We start from the raw sequence: 25,034 nt of genomic DNA, 5'->3' as shown, positions 1-25,034 counted from the left end.
GCAGTTTTCGGTGCCCGGTCTGTGCTGAATTGTGCAGTCATAGGTGGCTAATGTGCGTGCCCACCTCTGTATGCGGGCCAATGCATTTGCATTTATGACTTTGTTATCGGCCAAAAGGGACGTTAGGGGTTTGTGATCTGTCTCCAGCTCAAATTTCCTGCCAAATAGATACTGATGCATTTTCTTTACCGCATATACTCATGCGAGCGCCTCCTTTTCTACCATCCCGTAGCCCCTTTCTGCCTGGGACAGACTGCTGGAGGCATAAGCTACCGGCTGTAACTGACCCTTGGCATTGACATGCTGCAACACACATCCGACTCCATAGGACGACGCATCGCACGTTAACACAAGTTTCTTACATGGGTAATATAGCATTAACAGATTGTTGGAACATAACAAATTGTGTGCTCTATTAAAAGCCCTTTCCTGGCTGAACCCCAGACCCATTCGCGACCTTTGCGTAGGAGCACATGTAGCGACTCTAGCAGCGTGCTCAATTTGGGAAGAAAGTTATCAAAATAGTTCAAGAGCCCCAGGAACGAACGCAGCTCCGTCGTGTTACGGGGTCTGGGTGCTCTCTGGATCGCTTCTGTCTTTGACGCAGTAGGGCTGATCCTGTCTGCTGCTACCCACATCCCCAGGAATTCTACCTCTGGAGCTAGGAAGAAGCACTTCGCCGTTTTCAGTCGCAGAGCTACCCGGTCCAGTCTGCGTAGCACCTCCTCCAGGTTGTGGAGGTGTTCTTCGGTATCGTAACCCGTGATGAGGATGTCGTCCTGAAAAACCACCGTCCCTGGAATCGACTTGAGGAGGCTTTCCATATTTCGTTGGAAGATCGCGGCGGCCGAGCGAATCCCGAACGGACATCTGTTGTGCTCAAACAACCCCGTGTGTGTTGTGATGGTGGTCAGCTTCTTCGACTCACTCGCCAGCTCCTGGGTCATGTAAGCTGAGGTCATGTCCAATTTTGAAAAAAGTTTGCCACCGGATAGCGTCGCAAAGAGGTCCTCCGCTCTCGATAACGGGTACTGGTCTTGGAGTGACACCCGATTGATGGTGGCCTTGTAATCACCACATATCCTGACTGACCCATCCGCCTTGAGCACCGGCACAATCGGGCTCGCCCAGTCACTGAATTTGACTGGCGAGATCAAGCCTTCCCTCAGCAGGTGGTCCAATTCGCCTTCTATCTTTTCCTGCATCACGTACGGCACCGCTCTGGCCTTGTGGTATACTGGCCTGGCGTCCGGATTTATGTGAATCACTACCTTGGCCCCCATGAAAGTGCCAATGCCGTGGTGAAATAATGAGTCAAATTTATCCAGGATCTGTGAGCATGATACTCGCTCCACAGAGGAAATTGCATTGACATCGCCCCATTTCCAGTTCATGACAGCAAGCCAACTCCTCCCCAGTAGTGCGGGACCATCCCCCGGGACAACCCACAGTGGCAACCTGTTCTCCGAATCTTTGTGGGTCATGACTACCGTGGCGCTGCCTAGCACCGGAATGATCTCCTTTATGTATGTAGCTGTGCGTCAATCGGCGATAATTTTGGCCTCCTGGCCTTGGACACCCACAACTTTTCCAACTGTTTGATACCCATCATGGACTGGCTGGCCCCCGTGTCTAACTCCATTGATACTGGGATGCCATTGAGGAGCACTTTCATCATTATCGGTGGCGTCCTGGTGTATGAACTGTATACGTGCTCCACATGAACTCGCTGAACTTCAGCTTCCAGCGATTTCCCCCAGTGTTCATTTCTGCAATTACTGCAGGTATTTTGCTCATCTCTGCAAACTCGGGCTGAGTGTGTGCCTCCACGCCTCCAACATGAGCTGCTGTTGAAAACAAAAGGTCCCTTGCCAGTCGATCGTCCCTGACTGCCCCTGTTATTGTCCTTGAGTGCGCCATTAACAGCTGTTGATAGCCCCATTATTGGTGCATTGTCCCTTGCAATGGCGTGAATCGTCATTCAGCTTGCCATTGTCTCTGTCGAACTCCCCCTCTGGGTTCGACTACATGTTGGGGCATGCCCAATCGCCCTTGTCTGCCTGGAGAACTGTGTGCTGCTTTAACAATGTTGAATCTCTGTCCCAGAGTGTTAACAGAGTATTTCTCGTCCGCTCTGCTAGTGGCCATGCTCGCATGGTTTAAATCCCAGTTTCTCGTCGCCATTGATACGTCCTTACTATACAGTATAAATGCACACGCGGTCCATGCTTGAGAGAAGGTCAGTCTGTGACTGTCCTTTATTCCTTCGCACTCAAGCGCAGGAAGTGGGTGGAGCTTCCCCTTTTATATCTGAAGGTCCAGGTTAGGAGTGTCTCCCACAAGCTCACCACCTAGTGGTCATTGTTCTCACAGTGTACAACTCAGGTCAGATTATACATGGGTTACATTGCTGGTTGAATACATGACAGATTTGATGAAAATGATCAGGAGATCGAAGAACTAATAGATCGCAAGCGCAAAGCATTTCTGAGCCTCAAACAACAACCCAACTCGGGAGCTGCAAAACAACATTACAGACGGTTCAAGGCTCAGGTCCAGCAAAAAACCCGGGACCTAAAGAACAGATGGTGGATGGAGAAAGCACAGGAAATACAACAACTGGCCAACAGCCACGATATGCGAGGATTCTTCACTGCAGTCAAGGCCACCTACAGTCCAAACTCCCATGGCCCCACCCCACTCCTGGCCAAGAACGGGGAAATGCTCATCAAGGTCACCGAGGCTGTCAGGGCCCGATGGAAGGAGCACTTTGAAGATCTCCTCAACAGAGACTCTGCCTTTGATTCGAGTGTTCTCGACTCCATCCCGCAGTATGCGACCCGCCACCAACTCAGTGAAACTCCAACGTTGCACGAGGTAGGCAAAGCCAAAAGACAGCTCAAGAATAACAAGGCTATGGGTGCGAATGGAATCCCTGCTGAGGTGCTAAAATATGGTGGAGAGGCGCTGTTGCCGCAGATACATGACCTCATCTCTCTCATCTGGAGGGAGGAGAATGTGCCGGGAGAGCTTACAGACGCAGTGATTGTGACCATTTTTTTAAAAGGGGACAAGTCCGACTTAGGCAACTACAGGGGAATCTCCCTGCTATCAGCCACTGGGAAAGTTGTCGCTCGAGTTCTCCTCAGTCGTCTTCTCCCTGTGGCTGAGGAGCTCCTCCCGGAATCACAATACGGATTTCGTCCCTTACGGGGCACAACAGTTGCAGGAAAAATGCAGGAAACAGCGCCAGCCCTTATAGATGGCCTTTTTCAATCTTACAAAGGCCTTTGATACTGTCAACCGTGAGGGTCTATGGAGCGTCCTCCTCCGTTTCGGATGCCCCCAAAGGTTTGTCAACATCCTTCGCCTGCTTCACGATGACATCCAGGCCAGTGAAACCAGGAGCAGCGTGAGTTCGGCGAGAGGCGGGAGTTCTGGGGATCGGAGAGGCCTACAAAAGGCCAGCGAGACCAGGAGCAGCGCGAGTTCAGCGAGAGGCTTGTGCAGCTACAGGGAGAAGGCAAAAAAGAAGTAGAAAGAAATAGAAAGGTGACATCACAGCCAAGGGGGTAAGTGATTGGCTGGTGATTGGTGAGTAGTTTTTCTTTTTTCTCTTCTATATCAGTGAGTAACTTGTAGCATTGTTGCCAATTTAAGTGTATCTAAGGGTTAAGTCATGGCAGGAGAGCTCGGACACGTGATATGCTCCTCCTGTACCATGTGGGAACTCAGGGACACTTCCGGTGTCCCTGACGACTATGTGTGCAGGAAGTGTATCCGACTCCAGCTCCTGACCATCCGCGTTGCGGAATTGGAGCTGAAGGTGGATTCACTCTGGAGCATCCACGATGCTGAGAATGATGTGAGTAGCATGTGTAGCGAGTTGGTCTTACCGCAGGTAAAGGGTCCACAGCCAGATAGGGAATGGAAGGCCAGCAGGAAGAGCAGTGCAAGGAAGGTAGTGCAGGGGTCCCCTGTGGTCATCCCCCTGCAAAACAGATACACCGCTTTGAGTACTGTTGAGGGAGATGACTCATCAGGGGAGGGCAGCAGCAGCCAAGTTCATGGCACCGTGGCTGGCTCTGCTGTACAGGAGGGCAGGAAAAAGAGTGGGAGAGCGATATTGATAGGGGATTCAATTGTAACGGGAATAGATAGGCGTTGCTGCGGCCGCAACCGAGACTCCAAGATGGTATGTTGCCTCCCTGGTGCAAGGGTCAAGGATGTCTCGGAGTGGGTGCAGGACATTCTGAAAAGGGAGGGTGAACAGCCAGTTGTCGTGGTGCACATTGGTACCAAAGATATAGGTAAAAAAAGGGATGAGGTCCTACGAGACAAATTTAAGGAGCTAGGAGCTAAGTTAAAACATAGAACCTCAAAAGTAGTAATCTCTGGATTACTACCAGTGCCACGTGCTTGTCAGAGTAGGAATCGCAGGATAGCTCAGATGAATACATGGCTTGAGCAGTGGTGCAGCAGGGAGGGATTTAAATTCCTGGGGCATTGGAACCGGTTCTGGGGGAGGTGGAACCAGTACAAACCAGACGGTCTGCACCTGGGCAGGACCGGAACCAATGTCCTAGGGGGAGTGTTTGCCAGTGCTGTTGGGGAGGAGTTAAACTAATATGGCAGGGGGATGGGAACCAATGCAGGGAGACAGAGGGAAACAAAATGGAGACAGAAGCAAAAGACAGAAAGGAGATGAGTAAAAGTGGAGGGCAGAGAAACCCAAGGCAAAAAACAAAAAGGGCCACTGTGCAGTAACATTTTAAAGGGCCAAAGTGTAATAAAAAGGCAAGCCTGAAAGCTCGGTGCCTCAATGTGAGGAGTATTTGAAATCCAGGAGAGGGCTCTGAGCTAGTTAGAGTGGGTGAGAGTTCAGATGAACAGTACACCAAGAAAGAATGCAAAAGGCAGGAGGCAACAGAGCAGAGTAGCACTGGGTAAGTGTAAACCACAAGGAGATAGGAAGGGACAATATGTATGAAGATAAAGGGGCTGCAGAAGGGCTCAAAACTAAAAATCATGGTTTATAAACTATTCTTAAAACACTACCTAAACGCACGCAGCATTCGAAATAAAGTAAATGAGTTGACGGCACAAATCATTACAAATGTGTATGATTTGGTGGCCATTACTGAAACGTGGTTGCAGGGTGGCCAAGACTGGGAATTAAACATACAGGGGTATCTGACGATTTGGAAAGATAGACAAGAAGGGGAAGGAGGTGGGGTATCTCTGCTAATAAAGGATGATATCAGGGCAGTTGTGAAAGACGATATTGGCTCTAATGAACAAAATGTTGAATCATTGTGGGTGGAGATGAGAGATAGTAAGGGGAAAAAGTCACTGGTGGGTGTAGTTTATAGGCCCCAAAATATTAACTTCACGGTGGGGAGGGCAATAATCAAGGGAATAATGGAGGCATGTGAAAAAGGAACGGCAGTAATCATGGGGGATTTTAACCTGCATATCGATTGGTCAAATCAAATCGCACGGGGTAGCCTGGAGGAGGAATTCATAGAATGCATACGGGATTGTTTCTTAGAACAGTATGTTACAGAGCCTACAAGGGAGCAAGCTATCTTAGATCTGGTCCTGTGTAATGAGACAGGAATAATAAACGATCTCCTAGTAAAAGATCCTCTCGGAATGAGTGATCACAGTATGGTTGAATTTGTAATACAGATTGAGGGTGAGGAAGTAGTGTCTCAAACAAGCATACTATGCTTAAACAAAGGGGACTACAGTGGGATGAGGGCAGAGTTGGCTAAAGTAGACTGGGAACACAGACTAAACGGTGGCACAGTGGAGGACTTTTAAGGAGCTCTTTCATAGTGCTCAACAAAAATATATTCCAGTGAAAAAGAAGGCGGTAAGAGAAGGGATAACCAGCCATGGATAACCAAGGAAATAAAGGAGAGTATCAAATTAAAAACCAATGTGTATAAGTTGGCCAAGGTTAGTGGGAAACTAGAAGATTGGGAACATTTTAAACGACAGCAAAGAATGACTAAGAAAGCGGTAAAGAAAGGAAAGATAGATTACAAAAGTAAAATTGCGCAAAACATAAAAACAGATAGTAAAAGCTTTTACCGATATATAAAAGGGAAGAGAGTGACTAAAGTAAATGTTGGTCCCTTAGAAGATGAGAAGGGGGATTTAATAATGGGAAATGTGGAAATGGCTGAGACCGTAAACAATTATTTTGCTTCGCTCTTCACAGTGGAAGACACAAAAACCATGCCAAAAATTGCTAGTCACAGGAATGTGGGAAGGGAGGACCTTGAGACAATCACTATCACTAGCGGGGTAGTGCTGGACAGGCGAATGGACTCAAGGTAGACAAGTCCCCTGGTCCTGATGAAATGCATCCCAGGGTATTAAAAGAGATGGTGGAAGTTATAGCAGATGCATTCGTTATAATCTACCAAAATTCTCTGGACTCTGGGGAGGTACCAGCGGATTGGAAAGCAGCTAATGTAACGCCTCTGTTTAAAAAAGGGGGCAGGCAAAAGGCAGGTAACTATAGGCCGGTTAGTTTAACATCTGTAGTGGGGAAAATGCTTGAAGCTATCATTAAGGAAGAAATAGCGGGACATCTAGAGAGGAATAGTGCAATCAAGCAGACGCAACATGGATTCATGAAGGGGAAATCATGTTTAACTAATTTACTGAAATTCTTTGAGGATATAACGAGCATGGTGGATAGAGGTGTACCGATGGATGTGGTGTATTTAGATTTTCAAAAGGCATTCGATAAGGTGCCACACTAAAGGTTACTGCAGAAGATAAAGGTACGCGGAGTCAGAGGAAATGTATTAGCATGGATAGAGAATTGGCTGGCGAACAGAAAGCAGAGAGTCGGGATAAATGGGTCCTTTTCGTGTTGGAAATCGGTGGTTAGTGGTGTGCCACAGGGATCGCTGTTGGGACCACAACTGTTTACAATATACATAGATGACCTGGAAGAGGGGACAGAGTGTAGTGCAACATAATTTGCAGATGACACGAAGATTAGTGGGAAAGCGGGTTGTGTAGAGGACACAGAAAGGCTGCAAAGAGATTTAGATAGGTTAAGCAAATGGGCTAAGGTTTGGCAGATGGAATACAATGTCGGAAAATGTGAGGTCATCCACCTTGGGGAAAAAAACAGTAAAAGGGAATATTATTTGAATGGGGAGAAATTACAACATGCTGCGGTGCAGAGGGACCTGGGGGTCTTTGTGCATGAATCCCAAAAAGTTAGTTTGCAGGTGCAGCAGGTAATCAGGAAGGCCAATGGAATGTTGGCCTTCATTGCGAGAGGGATGGAGTACAAAAGCAGGGAGGTCTTGCTGCAACTGTATAGGGTATTGGTGAGGCTGCACCTGGAGTACTGTGTGCAGTTTTGGTCACCTCACTTCAGGAAGGCTATACTAGCTTTGGAGGGGGTACAGAGACGATTCACTAGGCTGATTCTGGAGATGAGGGGGTTACCTTATGATGAGAGATTGAGTAGACTGGGTCTTTACTCATTGGAGTTCAGAAGGATGAGGGGTGATCTTATAGAAACATTTAAAATCATGAAAGGGATAGACAAGATAGAGGCAGAGAGGTTGTTTCCACTGGTTGGGGAGACTAGAACTAGGGGGCACAGCCTCAAAATATGGGGGAGCCAATTTAAAACCGAGTTGAGAAGGAATTTATTCTCCCAGAGGGTTGTGAATCTGTGGAATTCTCTGCCCAAGGAAGCAGTTGAGGCTAGCTCATTGAATGTATTCAAATCACAGATAGATAGATTTTTAACCAATTAGGGAGTTAAGGGTTATGGGGAGCAGGCGGGTAAATGGAGCTGAGTCCACAGCCAGATCAGCCATGATCTTGTTGAATGGCGGAGCAGGCTCGAGGGGCTAGATGGCCGACTCCTGTTCCTAATTCTTATGTTCTTATGTTCTTATGTGATACTTAACAACGGATCCATTACAGACCCAATCCACGTCCGGACCGGGGTCAAACAGGTCTGTGTCATCGCTCCAACCCTCTTCTCAATCTTCCTCGCCGCCATGCTCCACCTCACAATCAACAAGCTCCCCGCTGGAGTGGAACTAAACTACAGAACCAGTGGGAAGCTGTTTAACCTACGCCGTCTCCAGGCCAGGTCCAAGATCACTCCAGCCTCTGTCGTTGAGCTGCAGTATGCGGGCGACGCCTGCGCCTGCGCACATTCAGAGGCTGAACTCCAGGATACAGTCAATGTATTCACTGAGGCATATGAAAGCATGGGCCTTTCGCTTAAAGTCCATAAGACAAAGGTCCTCCACCAGCCTGTCACCGCCGCACAGCACTGCCCTCCAATCATCAAGATCCACGGTGCGGCCCTGGACAACGTGGACCATTTCCCATATCTCGGGAGCCTCTTATCAACAAAGGCAGACATTGATGCGGAGATTCAACATCTCCTCCAGTGCGCCAGTGCAGCCTTCGGCCGTCTGAGCAAAAGAGTATTTGACGACCAGGCCCTCAAATCTACCACCAAGCTCGTGGTCTACAGGGCTGTAGTAATACCCGCCCTCCTGTCTGGATCTGAGGCATGGACGATGTATAGAAGCTGCTTCAAATCACTGGAGATATATCACCAACGATGTCTCTGCAAGATCCTGCAAATCCCCTGGGAGGACAGGTGCACCAACATCAGTGTCCTCGACCAGGCTAACATCCCCAGTATTGAAGCACTGACCACACTCGATCAGCTTCGCTGGGCAGGCCACATAGTTCGCATGCCAGACACGAGACTCCCTCAGCAAACGCTTTATGTGGAGCTCCTTCGTGGTAAATGAGCCAAAGGAGGACAGCGGAAACGTTGTAAGGACACCCTCAAAGCCTCCCTGGTAAAGTGTGACATCACCACTGACACCTGGGAGACCCTGGCCAAAGACCACCCGAGGTGGAGAAAATACATCCGGGAGGGCGTTGAGCTCTTCAAATCTCAACTCAAAGAGTATGAAGAGGCCAAGCGCAGGCAGCGGAAGAAGCACGTGGCAAACCAGCCCCACCGACCTCTTCCCTCGACGAATGTCTGTCCCACCTGTGACAGGGTCTTTGGCTCTCGTATCGGACTGTTCAGCCATCAAAGAACTCTTTGGGAGTGGAAGCAAGTCTTCCTCGATTCCGAGGGACTGCCTATGATGATTACTTGGGGACTTAGTGGGAAACGGAGGGTTACTACAAGGGGGCGTCATGGTGTAGGATGGAAGTGTGGCCGCAGATAGGGAGGGGAGATCTCTGTATTGTGGTGGTTGTTATAAAAAAAATTATTGAATATTCACTGTTGGGGATGGTGGGAGGGTATTGTTATATTGTTGTGTTAAAAATGTTGTCTGTTTGGGGTTGGGGGAGGGGTGTTAGATATGTTTGTTAAAAAAAAATTACGTCTTCAATTATTAAACATTTTTATTTAAGTTTACAATTGTTGTGAAGTGTCCTCTAATAACATGAGGTAAAACATCACTACAAGGGTTGCAAACAATGGCCATGGCCAGGCCAGGCCAGGCAAGGATGAAATGTAACGCAACTGCAACTGTCACCAACGTAACTTCACACAAAGCGTTCATTTATGAGCTGCTGACGCAAGAGTTTTGCAGCTGCGTAACCACCACGAAGCTTTTCCAGTGGTGTGGGCGGGGGGATGTGAGGGATGGGTTCATTGCCAGGCTGATTGTCCTCCCCGAGATCTTCGTCCTCCTCCTCATCTTCATCTTCCACCTCCACTCTCTCCTGAGGTGGACGGGCAGGCCAATCTGGCAATTGTTGTCATCTCCTGATAGCTCAGTTATGCAACTTGCAGCACATCACAATGAACTCAGCGACCTGCTCAGGTAATAGTGTAGGTTGCCTCCTAAGTGATCCAGTCATCTGAAGCACTGCTTCAGAACGGCCATTTTGTTTTTGACGATATTGCGTGTAGCTATATGGCTTTCGTTGTAACGCTTCTTGGCTTCTGTCTAGGGCATATGAAGAGGGATCATGAGTCAATTGGCAAGGCTATATCCTTTATCCCCCTGCATCCAACTGTGACCTTGTGGCTGACTCTTAAAAAGGTCAGACACAGTGCTCTCACGCAAGATGCGCGCATCATAGAAACATAGAAACATAGAAAATAGGTGCAGGAGCAGGCCATTTGGCCCTTCGAGCCTGCACCGCCATTCAATATGATCATGGCTGATCATTCAACCTCAGTACCCCACCCCAGCCTTCTCTCCATACCCCCCTGATCCCTTTAGCCGTAAGGGCCACATCTAACTCGCTTTTGAATATGTATCAACGAACTGGACTCAACAACTTTCTGTGGGAGAGAATTTCACAGGTTCACAAATCTCTGGGTGAAAAAGTTTCTCCTCATCTCAGTCCTATATGGCTTATCCCTTATCCTTAGACTGTGTCCCCTGGTTCTGGACCTCCCCAACATCGGGAACATTCTTCCTGCATCTAACCTGTCCAGTCGCGTCAGAATTTTATACGTTTCTATGAGATCCCCTCGCATTCTTCTAAATTCCAGTGAATATAAGCCTAGCCGATCCAGTCTTTCCTCATATGTCAGTCCTGCCATCCCGGGAATGAGTCTGGTGAACCTTTGCTGCACTCCCTCAAGAGCAAGCACTTCCTTCCTCAGATTAGAGAACAAAACTGCGGACAATACTCAACGTATAGTCTCACCAAGGCCCTGTACAACTGTAGCAAGACCTCCCTGCTCCTATACTCAAGTCGCCTCGCTATGAAGGCCAGCATGCCATTTGCTTTCTATACTGCCTGTCGTACCTGCATGCCTATCTTCAATGACTGATGTACCATGACACCCAGGTCTCTTTGCACCTCCCCTTTTACTAATCTGTCATCATTCAGATAATAATCTGCCTTCCTGTGTTTGCCACCAAAGTGGATAACCTCACATTTATCCATATTATACTGCATCTGTCATGCATTTGCCCATTCACCTAACCTGTCCAAGTCCCCCTGCAGCCTCTTAGCATCTCCTCGCAGCTCGCACTGCCACCCAGCTTAGTGTCATCTGCAAACTTGTAGATATTGCATTCAATTCCTTTGTCTAAATCATTAATGTATATAGTAAATATCTGGGGTCCCAACACTGAACCCTGTGGCACCCCACTCGTCACTGCCTGCCATTTTGAAAAGGACCCGTTTATTTCCACTCTTCAACATACAGGAAGGATAGAGAGAAAGGAAAAGGAGGTCCGGTAGCGTTGCTGTTTAAAGAGGAAATTAACGCAATAGTAGGGAAGGACATTAGCTTGGATGATGTGGAATCTGTATGGGTGGAGCTATGGAATACCAAAGGGCAGAAAACGCTAGTGGGAGTTGTGTACAAACCACCAAACAGTAGTAGTGAGGTTGGGGACAGCATCAAACAAGTAATTAGGTATGCGTGCAATAAAGGTACAGCAGTTGTCGTGGGCGACTTTAATCTACATATAGATTGGGCTAACCAAATTGGTAGCAATATGGCGGAGGAGGATTTCCTGGAGTGTATTAGGGATGGTTTTCTAGACCAATATGGCGAGGAACCAACTAGAGGGCTGGCCATCCTAGACTGGGCGATGTGTAATGAGAAAGGACTAATTAGCAATCTTGTTGTGCGAGGCCCCTTGGGGAAGAGTGACTATAATATGGTAAAATTCTTTATTAAGGTGGAGAGTGACACAGTTAATTCAGAAACTCGAGTCCTGAACTTAAGGAAAGGTAACTTCGACGGTATGAGGCGTGAATTGGCTAGAATAGACTGGCAAAGGATACTTAAAGGGTTGACGGTGGATAAGCAATGGCAAACATTTAAAGATCACATGGATGAACTTCAGCAATTGTACATCCCTGTCTGGAGTAAAAATAAAACGGGGAAGGTGGCTCAACCATGGCTAACATGGGAAATTACAAATAGTGTTAAAGCCAAGGAAGAGGCATATAAATTGGCTAGAAAAAGCAGCAAACCTGAGGACTGGGAGAAATTTAGAATTCAACAGAGGAGGACTAAGGGTTTCATTAAGAGGGGGGAAATAGAGTATGAGAGGAAGCTTGCCGGGAACATAAAAACTGACTGCAAAAGCTTCTCTAAATATGTGAACAGAAAAAGATTAGTGAAGACAAACGTAGGTCCCTTGCAGTCGGATTCTGTTGAATTTATAATGGGGAACAAAGAAATGGCAGGCCAGTTAAACAAATAATTTGGTTCTGTCTTCACGAAGGAAGACACAAATAACCTTCCGAATATACTAGCGGACTGAGATGCTAGTGAGAAGGAGGAACTAAAGGATATCCTTATTGGGCGGGAAATTGTGTCAGGGAAATTGATGGGATTGAAGGCCAATAAATCCCTGGGGCCTGATAGTCTGCATCCCAGAGTACTTAAGGAAGTGACCATAGAAATAGTGGTTGCATTGGTGATCATTTTCCAACAGTCTATTGACTCTGGATCAGTTCCAATGGACTGGAGGGTAGCTAATGTAACACCACTTTTAAAAAAAGGAGGGAGAGAGAAAACGGGTAATTATAGAACAGTTAGCCTGACATCAGTAGTGGGGAAAATGTTCGAATCAATTACCAAAATTGAAATAGCAGCACAATTGGAAAGCAGTGATAAGATCGGTTCAAGTCAACATGGATTTATGAAAGGGAAATCATGGTTAACAAATCTTCTGGAATTTTTTGAGGATGTAACGAGTAGAATGGACAAGGGAGAACCAGTGAATGTGGTGTATTTGGACTTTCAAGCGGCTTTTGACAAGGTCCCACACAAGAGATTAGTGTGCAAAATCAAAGCACATGGTATTGGGGGTAATGTACCTACGTGAATAGAGAACTGGTTGGCAGACAGGAAGCAGAGAGTCAGGATAAATGGGCCCTTTTCAGAATGGCAGGCAATGACTAGTGGGGTGCCCAGCAGGGCTCAGTGCTGGGACCCCAGCTCTTTACAATATACGTTAATGACTTAGATGAAGGAATTGAGTGTAATATCTCCAAGTTATCAGATGAAACTAAGCTGGGTGGTGGTGTGAGCTGTGAGGAGGACGCTAAGAGGCTGCAGGGTGACTTGGACTTGGACAGGTTAGGTGAGTGGGGAAATGCATGGCAGATGCAGTATAATGTGGATAAATGTGAGGTTATCCACTTTGGTGGCAAAAACAGGAAGGCAGAATATTATCTGAATGGCGGCAGATTAGGAAAAGGGGAGGTGCAACGAGACCTGGGTGTCATGTTTCATCTGTCATTGAAGTTGGCATGCAGGTTCAGCAGGTGAAGAAGGCAAATGGTATGTAAAAATAAAAAAGGGAAGGTGGCTCAACCGTGGCTATCTAGGGAAATCAGGGATAGTATTAAAGCCAAGGAAGTGGCATACAAATTGGCCAGAAATAGCAGCGAACCTGGGGACTGGGAGAAATTTAGAACTCAGCAGAGGAGGACAAAGGGTTTGATTAGGGCAGGGAAAATGGAGTACGAGAAGAAGCTTGCAGGGAACATTAAGGTGGATTGCAAAAGTTTCTATAGGTATGTAAAGAGAAAAAGGTTAGTAAAGACAAATGTAGGTCCCCTGCAGTCAGAATCAGGGGAAGTCATAACGGGGAACAAAGAAATGGCAGACCAATTGAACAAGTACTTTGGTTCGGTATTCACTAAGGAGGATACAAACAACCTTCCGGATATAAAAGGGGTCAGAGGGTCTAGTAAGGAGGGGGAACTGAGGGAAATCTTTATTAGTCGGGAAATTGTGTTGAGGAAATTGATGGGATTGAAGGCCGATAAATCCCCAGGGCCTGATGGACTGCATCCCAGAGTACTTAAGGAGGTGGCCTTGGAAATAGCGGATGCATTGACAGTCATTTTCCAACATTCCATTGACTCTGGATCAGTTCCTATCGAGTGGAGGGTAGCCAATGTAACCCCACTTTTTAAAAAAGGAGGGAGAGAGAAAACAGGGAATTATAGACCGGTCAGTCTGACCTCAGTAGTGGGTAAAATGATGGAATCAATTATTAAGGATGTCATAGCAGTGCATCTGGAAAATGGTGACATGATAGGTCCAAGTCAGCATGGATTTGTGAAAGGGAAATCATGCTTGACAAATCTTCTGGAATTTTTTGAGGATGTTTCCAGTAAAGTGGACAAAGGAGAACCAGTTGATGTGGTATATTTGGACTTTCAGAAGGCTTTCGACAAGGTCCCACACAAGAGATTAATGTGCAAAGTTAAAGCACATGGGATTGGGGGTAGTGTGCTGACGTGGATTGAGAACTGGTTGTCAGACAGGAAGCAAAGAGTAGGAGTAAATGGGTACTTTTCAGAATGGCAGGCAGTGACTAGTGGGGTGCCGCAAGGTTCTGTGCTGGGGCCCCAGCTGTTTACATTGTACATTAATGATTTAGACGAGGGGATTAAATGCAGTATCTCCAAATTTGCGGATGACACTAAGTTGGGTGGCAGTGTGAGCTGCAAGGAGGATGCTATTAGGCTGCAGAGTGACTTGGATAGGTTAGGTGAGTGGGCAAATGCATGGCAGATGAAGTATAATGTGGATAAATGTGAGGTTATCCACTTTGGTGGTAAAAACAGAGAGACAGACTATTATCTGAATGGTGACAGATTAGGAAAAGGGAAGGTGCAACGAGACCTGGGTGTCATGGTACATCAGTCATTGAAGGTTAGCATGCAGTTACAGCAGGCGGTTAAGAAAGCAAATGGCATGTTGGCCTTCATAGCGAGGGGATTTGAATACAGGGGCAAGGAGGTGTTGCTACAGTTGTACAGGGCCTTGGTGAGGCCACACCTGCAGTATTGTGTACAGTTTTGGTCTCCTAACTTGAGGAAGGACATTCTTGCTATTGAGGTAGTGCAGCGAAGATTCACCAGACTGATTTCCGGGATGGCGGGACTGACCTATCAAGAAAGACTGGATCAACTGGGCTTGTATTCACTGGAGTTCAGAAGAATGAGAGGGGACCTCATAGAAACGTTTAAAATTCTGACGGGTTTAGACAGGTTAGATGCAGGAAGAATGTTCCCAATGTTGGGGAAGTCCAGAACCAGGGGTCACAGTCTGAGGATAAGGGGTAAGCCATTTAGGACCGAGATGAGGAGAAACTTCTTCACCCAGAGAGTGGTGAACCTGTGGAATTCTCTACCACAGAAAGTAGTTGAGGCCAATTCACTAAATATATTCAAAAGGGAGTTAGATGAAGTCCTTACTACTCGGGCGATCAAGGGTTATGGCGAGAAAGCAGGAAGGGGGTACTGAAGTTTCATGTTCAGCCATGAACTCATTGAATGGCGGTGCAGGCTAGAAGGGCTGAATGGCCTGCTCCTGCACCTATTTTCTATGTTTCTATGTTTCTATGTTGGCCTTCATAGCTAGGGGATTTGAGTATAGGAGCAGGGAGGTCTTACTGCAGTTGTACAGGGCCTTGGTGAGGACTCACCCGGAATATTAACAGATCAGTCTCCTAATCTGAGGAAGGACGTTCTTGCTATTGAGGGAATGCAGCGAAGGTTCCTGGGATGGCTGGACTGACATATGAGGAGAGACTGGATCAACTGGGCCTTTATACACTGGAGTTTAGAAGAATGAGAGGGGATTTCATAGAAACATATAAAATTCTGACGGGACCGGACAGGTTAGATGTGGGAAGAATGCTCCCGATGTTGGGTAAGTCCAGAACAAGGGGCCACCATCTTAGGATAAGGGGTAGACCATTTAGGACTGAAATGAGGAGAAACTTCTTCACTCAGAGAGTTGTTAAGCTGTGGAATTCTCTACCGCAGAAAGTTGTTGATGCCAGTTCATTGGATATATTCAAGAGGGAGTTAGATATGGCCCTTACGACTAAAGGGATCAAGGGGATCAAGGAATGATCAGACATGATCTTATTGAATGGTGGTGCAGGCTCGAAGGGCCGAATGGCCTACTCCTGCACCTATTTTTTATATTTCTCTGTTTCTATGTTTCTTTGCTTCCTGTCTGTCAACCATTTCTCTAAAAAATGTCAAAACATTACCCCCAGTACTATGTGCCTTAATTTTGCACACTAATCTCTTGTGTGGGACCTTGTCAAAAACCTTTTGAAAGTTCAAATACACCACATCTACTGGTTTTCCCTTATCAACTCTACTACTCTACTAGTTACATCCTCAAAAAGCTCTAGAAGATTTGTGAAGCATGATTTCCCTTTCATAAATCTATGCTGACTTGGACCGATCCTGTCACTGCTTTCGAAATGCGCTGCTATTACATCTTTAATAATTGACTCCAGCATTTTCCCCACCACCGATGTCAGGCACCTTGGGAAAGTTTGCTATTCTCGAGACAAGCAAAGCCCTCTCTGTCTGTGCCTCCCTGGACATAGATAAGTTTATAAAGTCCATCTTGCATGCATAAAGGGCTTTCGTCACCTGTCGAATGCAGCAATGTTTGAGGTGCTGAGAGATACCGCAGTTGTCGCCACCTGAGGCCTGAAAGGAGCCCGATGTGTAGAAGGAAAGTGCCGTAATAACCCCAACCTCAACGAGCAGTGTGGTCCTGATGGTGCTGGAAGGCTGCAGATCTCTCTTAATTAGCTGGCATATCTCACTGATGACCTCCTTTCGGAAGCGTAGCCTTCTAACGCACGTGTTAGCGGACAAGTCCAGGTATGATTGTTTATCCCTGTAAATGCGTTGGGTGTAATGTCTCCCCCTCCTCAACAAGTCTTCCACCTCTTTGATTGGGCAAATAATGTTCTTCAATATACCTTCTCCCATCTCTATTCTGCAGCATGTGATTAGAAATCAGTATTGGTTGAGAAATTACACGCCCCATCACTATAAATCACTATAAATGCCTTTAATTTGTCCACAACAAATACAAATGTGATTAGATGATTGGTAAGAGTCAAAAAGGCCTTTAAACTCACTCACAAATTGTTTCTCCTGACAAGCGCTTTAAGCAGCCTTTTATTAAAGATCCTCCGAGTTTCAAAATGGCATCCGTAGTGCTGTGTTAAGGTCAGGTGATTGCAGCTTTTCTTCAGCGTCTTTTTGGACCAGGGATCATTTGGGTGAATTGTGGGCGAAATGCCAAAAGTAGCGCTCGGTGATAATCAGGGCCATAATCGGGCGCTAGTTTCCATTATAAGCACTATGCTCGGCCTTCACGAGGATGACATCATATGTATTTTTTAAATAGGTCGGGCGATGCAGCTCATTCCTGCATGCCGAAAGTTGCGCCGGTGATAAATGAGCTATAATCGGGAGCTAGTTTCCACTTTTCAGCAAATATGGGCGATAGCCTGCATCTCAGCGCTTTTATGGGTGCTAAATGGGCAATTAATGGGCAATGATGTACTGAAAGTGTAGTGATATGTGTCACAGAAACAGGTCATTTGGCACAACCAATCCATGCCGGCATTTATGCTCCACTCAAGCCTCCTCCTGTCTTTCCTCATCTAAATCTATCAGCATTACCCTCTATTCCTTTCTCCCTCATATGCTTGTCTAGCCTCCTCTTAAATACATCTGTACTATTTGTCTCAACTACTCCCTGTGGTAGCAAGTTCCACATTCTTACCATTCTTTGGGTAAAGAATTTTCTTCTGTATTCCCTAATTGGTTTGTTGATGACTATCTTATATTGATGGCCTTTAGTTATGCTCTTCCCCACAAATTGAAACACTCTCTCTGTATCAACTCTATCAAAATCTTTCTTAATTCTAAAGACCTCAATTAAGTCACCTATCAGCCTTCTTTTTTCATCCTTTCCTAGTCGGTATACCTTAGCATTTCTGGCAATAATTGTTGTAAATCTCTGCACCCTCTTCAGTGCCTCTATATCCTTTCTATAATATGACAACCAGAATTGTATGCAGTACTGCAAATGTGATCTAACCAAGGTTCAATGCAGGTTTAACATAACTTCATTACTTTTCAAATATATACCTCTAGAAGTAAACCGTAATGTTTTTTTATGGCTTACACCTGACTGCCCCCATACTGCTATAGTTTCACCTCATCCCTACATTTTCGACTCCCCCACCACCCTTCACCTCCCCCAAATACTCATTGTAGCTGGAGAAGGTGGCGCATTCCCCATTGGTTCACCTCTTTACGCCATCCTTATAAAGGAGGAGGAGGAGGAGCGGCGATGTGCGGAGGCAGCATGACAGAAGACGTTGAGTGTTGACACCTCCCTCCAGGCGGTAAGCCTGACACTGCTGGATAACTTTATGAAAAAGTTACAAAACACCTTCAACATAACTCCCTTATTCATCCTTTCTTAACTAAACTTGAAAAATAAATGCACAGAAATAAACAAACAAATAAGCAGATGAAAATTTGGAGATGTACCAGCTTTACTCATCAAAAAATTGCAATCTTTTATGGACTTCACCAAAAACTCTAATCTCAAAAATATAAACTAATGTTCAGGTCACTCATACCTTGATGATTTACTTTTCAAGAAGTGTGTATACAAAATGCCAATAAATAGAGTAACAAATAGTTATATCCCCATAGCATGAAAAAAGGGTGCATCAAAGGACAAACTTCTGTGGATAAATAGAGATGTCAATTTTCTATTGCCGCGTACATCAGACAGTGGGCAGGGCATTAGTAACCCCCAGCCTAATGATATCAGTGAGAGGCCTGAACCATTTTTATGGTGGAATTCATTTTAATATCAAGGGCAAAGTGTCAGACCGATTTGTGCTGTACACTGAAAGCTGGTCCATTGGGGGGACAGGAAGTCTGGCGGGGTTTACGTGATTTAAAGGTGAGGTGCAGTTTTTCATAGCTCAACATTAAAATAGTTTCTCCACTAGCGCAGATGAAGATGATTAAAGCCAGGGGTCCCAGATTTGCTGATAGTCCTGGTAGAGCAAGTTACCAATAGGAGAGAAGTTCTTTTTGCACTTGATACCTGTCAGGTGGCCACAACAGCCATGGAGAGAGGTGTTGATATCAGTCAGGAGAGTCTCAACAGCAGCAGTCTGAATATTCTTGACTATTCCAACGCACTCCTGGCTGGCCTCCCACATTCTACCCTACGTAAACTCGAGGTGATCCAAAACTCAGCTACCCGTGTCCTAACTCGCACCAAGTCCCGCTCACCCATCACCCCTGTGCTCACTGACCCACATTGGCCTCCAGTTAAGCAACGCCTCGATTTCAACATTTTCATCCTTATTTTCAAATCGCTCCATGACCTCGCCTCTCCCTATCTCTGTAATCTCCTCCAGCCCCACAACCTCCCGAGATGTCTGCGCTGCTCTAATTCTGCCCTCTTGAGCATCCCTGATTATAACTGCTCAACCATTGGTGGTCGTGCCTTCTGTTGTCTCAGCCCTAAGCTTTGGAACTCCCTGTCTAAATCTCTCCAAATCTCTGCCTCTCTTTCCTCCTTCAAGATGCTCCTTGAAACCTACTCTTTGACCCTGTACTTTCTACTTATGCGGCTCGCTATCAAATTTTTTATCTGATAATACTCCTGTGAAGCGCCTTGGGATGTTTCACTATGTTAAAGGCGCTATATCAATACAAATTGTTGTTATTGTCCTTGTGCCGTCTGGCTTCTACGTGACTTCAGTCCCACAGCAATGTGGTTCACTCTTAACTGCTCTCTGAAGTGCAAGCCATTCAGTTGCAACAAAACTTGGGCAACTGGAGATGGGCAACAAATGCATGCCTTGCCAGTGATGCCCATTTTCTGAGAATCAATTCGAAAAAAAGAGAAATCTTTAAAGGAGGGATAACAAGGCAAGGGAATGCACAATAAATGGTAGGATACTGAGAAGTGTAGAGCAATGGAGGGACCTTGGAATGCGTGTTCACAGATTCCTGAAGGTAGCAATACAGGTAGAAAAGGTAGTTAAGAAAGCATGCGGGACACTTTCCTTTATTAGCTGAGGAACAGAATATAATAGCAGGGAGGTTATGCTTGACTTGTATAAAACACTAGTTCGGCCACAGCTAGAGTACAGCATACAGTTCTGGTCACCACATTACAGGAAGGATGTGATTGCACTAAAGAGGGTGCAGAGGAGATTTACGAGGGTATTGCCAGGACTGAACAATTTTAGCTATGAGGAAAGATTGAATAGGCTGAGATTGTTTTCTTTGGAATAGAGGAGGCTGAGATTTAATTGAGGTGTATAAAATTATGAGGGGCCTAGATAGAGTGGATATGCACTTGAAGTGCCGTAACCTACAGGACTACGGACCAAGAGCTGGAAAGTGGAATTTGGCTGGATAGCTCTTTTTCAGCTGGCAAAGACATGATGGGCCAAATGGCCTCCTTCCGTGCTGTAAATTTCTTTCATTCTATGATTCTATCTGACACCCACAGAGACCAGTTCAGAAACTGCCAATGCAGATGATGACCTCGATGGAGCGGCCTTCAGACAAAGAGGTGCAATGGCATGCCTACCAGAGAGACTCTTGTCAATATCAAGGAGCAAGGAGGAGTCTGATTTCAACATTGCACGGAGCTTTGCACAGAACTTGGAGCCCATCATTTCCAGGTTGGAAATGATGGACAACTCCAGGAGAGACCTTGTTGACCCAGCCATGGTACTGGGTGTGATGGGCGATGTCGCGGCTTCCATTGCAGCACAGGCGGAAGAGACCCAACGTCTCAGTGCTGCAGTGGAAGAGCAGACTGCTCTCCTGCAGGCTCAGCTTGCTGCCACCCAAGCTCAGGCTGCTGCCATCGTGGCTGGGTTACCAGTGTAGAAAGGGGCTTGTAGGGTGTCACAACAGGCCAGCAATCTGTCCTCCAACAGATTGATAGGAATGCTGAGGTGCTGCCCCGGGGGAGTGGCAGTGGCTCTGTGGAGCAGGAACCTACTATCCTCTTTCAGGATGACAGTATTCCTATTCCCATCACTGCAACTCTGCCATTGCTCTTGCCACTGCCCATCAGTCAGTCAGCCTAGATTTCTGCCACCTATGCCCAGGTGGTGCAGTATATAGCTGAGCCTTCTAGGTCCACAGCTGGTCAAGGTCATTCTGCAAGGCCACTGATGTCCCTCTCCACAGAAACTCAGCAGCCTTTTACCAGCCATGCTGCAGTCACTGGGGCCGCACTTTGTAGGAGCACTAGAGTAGGAAAGAGCACATGAACAACAGGCACTAAGGGATTGCACAAGGATTTGTTCATATTGTAATGTTAATTGAACACTGATGAATTTATTAATTTTGTTTGGAATGTTTGTTTTGTGGTGGTTCTCATTTCAGCTTTGTGCCCAGGAGAACACTATGATGTCCCCTAATAGAGGAATGGTATGATGGAGAGCAACGGGGATCTGTGATTTCGGAGTCTGATGAGGCATTCATGGTCAGAGATCTGGAAGGGGGATTTGCAGCCTGCCTCCTCTCTCTCTCCTCATCCTCTTCCTCTTTCCCTTCCTCTTGCTCCTCTGCCACCCTGATGGAAAGGGCTAGACCCTCATGATGGCTAAGTTGTGAAGCATGAAGCATAAAATGGGACACCCGTTCCGGCAAATACTGGATGGCTCCTCTCAAGTGGTCAAATCAGCAGAACCATTGTTTCAGCAGCCCATTGGTCTGCTTAATGAAGTTTCTGGTGGTAGCATGGCTCTCATTATATGAGTGCTGGCTATGAGTGGTTGGGTTGTGGAGGGGAGGCATCAGCCAGCTGGAAAGCAGATAGCCCTTGTCTCCGAGCAGCCACACTCCAGTTTGATATGATGGCTGAAAGATTGCTGGCACACCTGACTGGCACAGGATGAAGGCATCATGGCTGCTGCCAGGATAGTGGGCTTTGACCATCATGATGCGCTGGGGTTGGTCGCACAACAACTGCACATTAAGTGAGTCGTAGCCTATTCGGTTATGGAAGATCTCAGGATTAGTATTTGGCACCCGCAAAGCCACATGAGTGCAGTCGATGGTGCTCTGCCATGGGGAAGCCTGCTATCCTGGCAAAGCCACATGCATGCTCCTCATGCATCTCTCTGTTCAGAGAGAAGACAATGTAGTCCCTTCTCCTGGAGTCGAGAGCCTCTGTGACCTTCCAGATGCAGCGATGGACGGAAAACTGGGAGATGTTTGCTATGTCTCCTGGTGCAGACTGAAAGGATCCACTGGCAAAGAAATTGAAGGCCGCGGTGACCTTGAGGGCCACTGGGAGAGCCGTGGTCACCCTGCTCTGAGGCTGTGGGTCTGGTTGCAGGAGGTGACGGAGTTCTGTGACCACCTCCTTGGCGAAGCAGAGCCTCCTAATACACTGCTCCTCACTTAAAGGGAGGTAAGAGAAGTGCTCTTGGAAAACTCTAGATGGGTAAGGCCTCCTGTTGGAAGCCCGCCTGGCCCTCCTTCTCCTCCCTCTGCGGCCATCTTCTCCTCTTCTTCACCACCTCTGCTCCCTCTCCCGAAGACACTTGAGCTCGCGGGGGACTGCCAGTAGTGCCCCCATGACTGTGAGCAAGCGATGTGAGCAGAAGCCTTTAAATAAGAATGAAGGTGTCCTCCACTTGCACCAACACTCCTTATCACCTTAAGAACTTTAAACAAATTTAGAAAGCTGCAAGATTTGGAGAAACTTAGACAGAGCCAGTCAAACTGAAAAATCATGTCAGCTGCATGTCTTGTTACTGATGATCTTTTCAAATAGCACGGCTCGGGGCTCCATCCTGCTGCTGAACGCTTGCTCAGCTGGTCGTGATTAAGACAGGTCAGTAACTGGAGCAGCAAACGTGAAAATGGTAGATCGGGCGCAAATTGAGCATTGAGCACTCACTGATGTCACAAACTTCATAATCTACATATATCCAGTGAGCACAGACATCAGCAGTGCTGCTGACCTGCCAAAAATGGCAGCCATTGTGGGGCCCACCAGAAGTGGGCAGAAGTGAGGCAGCCGCCACTTTTTTCAACAAAACGGGCTTGAACTGCCAGCGCTAACACCTCCAATTTCTCGGCCCATGTATATATCATGTATCTGAGCTACAACTTGGGAAGCAAACAAAACACAAATGCAGAAAAAGCAGAAAAAATGTTATGTTGCTCTCGACGTAACCAACAATTCAACATCACAACAGTATCCAGTAAGTTCAGTCATTTATCAATACATCAAATTAATACACAAAATATTTTAGATGTTTTTTAATTTCTTCTGTTTGTAACCTTGTGTTCCACAAATATTTGAAATAAAACTACCACTGGAAAAATAAATAAGCACATTTTAAACCATGGCAGAACAGTTCACAATAACCGCAGCAGGATTATTGTAAACATCTTCACAGTAAGTGGGACCACCAGCTGGTGAGAAGTTTTTATAGCTGGTCCGAACAGTTGGTTGTATCAATACCCTGTTTCCATTGGAAGGCAGACACCCGAATCTTCTATCGGGTGACACCCATGTTGAGTAAATGTTGATCATTTTCTTGCAAGCTCCGCTCAACCAATTCCTTATGTTAAACACTTAATTCAATATCAATTAAAAACACTGTCAAACTTGGCAGCTCCTTGATGTTCTTTTTGCCACAGAGACAGATCGACTAGTGCCTGAATGTCAATACATAAAAGCAAATGTAAGAGACTTTTTCTTTGAAAAACGAGTACAAAATCAGCATAACAATCGCTCTGCCTGCAATATTGGGAAGGGAAAAAAGTTGGCGTGCAATGCCCACGCCTGAAACAGACATTAGATCCTTCATATATGCAAATAAGGGGCCGACCACCTCTTTGAGGCACCCAATGCAAGATCGGTTTTCTTGGTCCCACTTCCAAGCCCTCCACTTCGGTTTCCATTTCCCTCTTCCCTTCGATCCTCTTCTTCAGTTCTCACTCCCCACCCCTCACTTACCTGAGGGCTGCTGCAATGCTAGCAGCGGACCACTCATCATTCATTCCTCAGCAGCTGGTGTTTGCCTTATGCTGGCTTGATGTTAATGGGACTTACCTTGTATGCTAGTGCATTGTATGGAATTGCTGTCAGCATTCAAATGAATTGTATGGAATTGCTAACTGCAATGTACAGAATTATTTTCCAATGTATTGTGAAAATTTTACATGAATAAAGTATATTTCTGGGGAAAAAAAATGGGACTCAAGGCCTAATAATAGAGATGCCTCAGACTACATAATTTACCTTACACTCCCATCCCCCTGTAAGGCACCTGAATTTTGACCCCATGAAGTCATTAATCAGCCTTCCTTAGCTGCACTGTAAAATGAAGAAGTGTGTAGTTAATTCCAAATCAGGTGTTATTGTTGGAGATGATAAAGAACAGGAAGATTTCAACATAATCACCTTATTTTTTTTTTCCAAGTGTCCCCTATAAAAGGGGAGGGGGACACTAAAAACCCAGCAATTAAAAACAAATTAAACCTTAAAACATATAAAGTCAAATTAAAATTTGGTTGCCGGGGGTGACAATGCACTCCAGTCCCTCCGGCGCCTCAACATAATCACCATACCAGTGACAGAAATGAACAGCTGAAGCCTCATCATCATCATCATCATCATCGGCGGTCCCTCGAACAAGGATGACTTGCTTCCACGAGTTCACAGATGTTTCAATGAAGGGCCCGACATTCCAGTCCTGAACTCCAATTGAAGGGATGGAAGATGCCTGTGCATGGATTTTTTTTACATGCGGTCACCACACGGGCTTGACAGAGCTAGGCCTTTATCCAATAGCAAGGGTTAACCAGGACGACTGGAGACCTGCTCTGCTGCATGGACCTAGCACGCACACATATCGCAGTGTGAGCTGGCCCGTGCTGCCCCTGGGCCCTTCTGGGGTCCACACCTTCATTTGCCGCACCTCCGCCACGATCTCTCACCGTTCCTCTGCCACAAACATTTGCCGCTCCTCCGCCATGACCTCTCGCCACTCCTCCGCCACAAAAACACTCGCCGCACCTCCGCCACAATCTTTCTGCAGTGAGGCGAAGGTTCAAGGGCGGACGCCATGTTGCGACAGTCACGAGCAGTTATCCCCGCATTCTGAAGCCTAGATAGTGGGGATTAGGTTTTTTCATACAAACTCTCA

The sequence above is a fragment of the Pristiophorus japonicus genome, chromosome 7 (genome assembly GCF_044704955.1).
Source record: "Pristiophorus japonicus isolate sPriJap1 chromosome 7, sPriJap1.hap1, whole genome shotgun sequence".
Lineage (NCBI taxonomy): Eukaryota > Metazoa > Chordata > Chondrichthyes > Pristiophoridae > Pristiophorus > Pristiophorus japonicus.
This window is presented reverse-complemented; position numbering follows the sequence as displayed.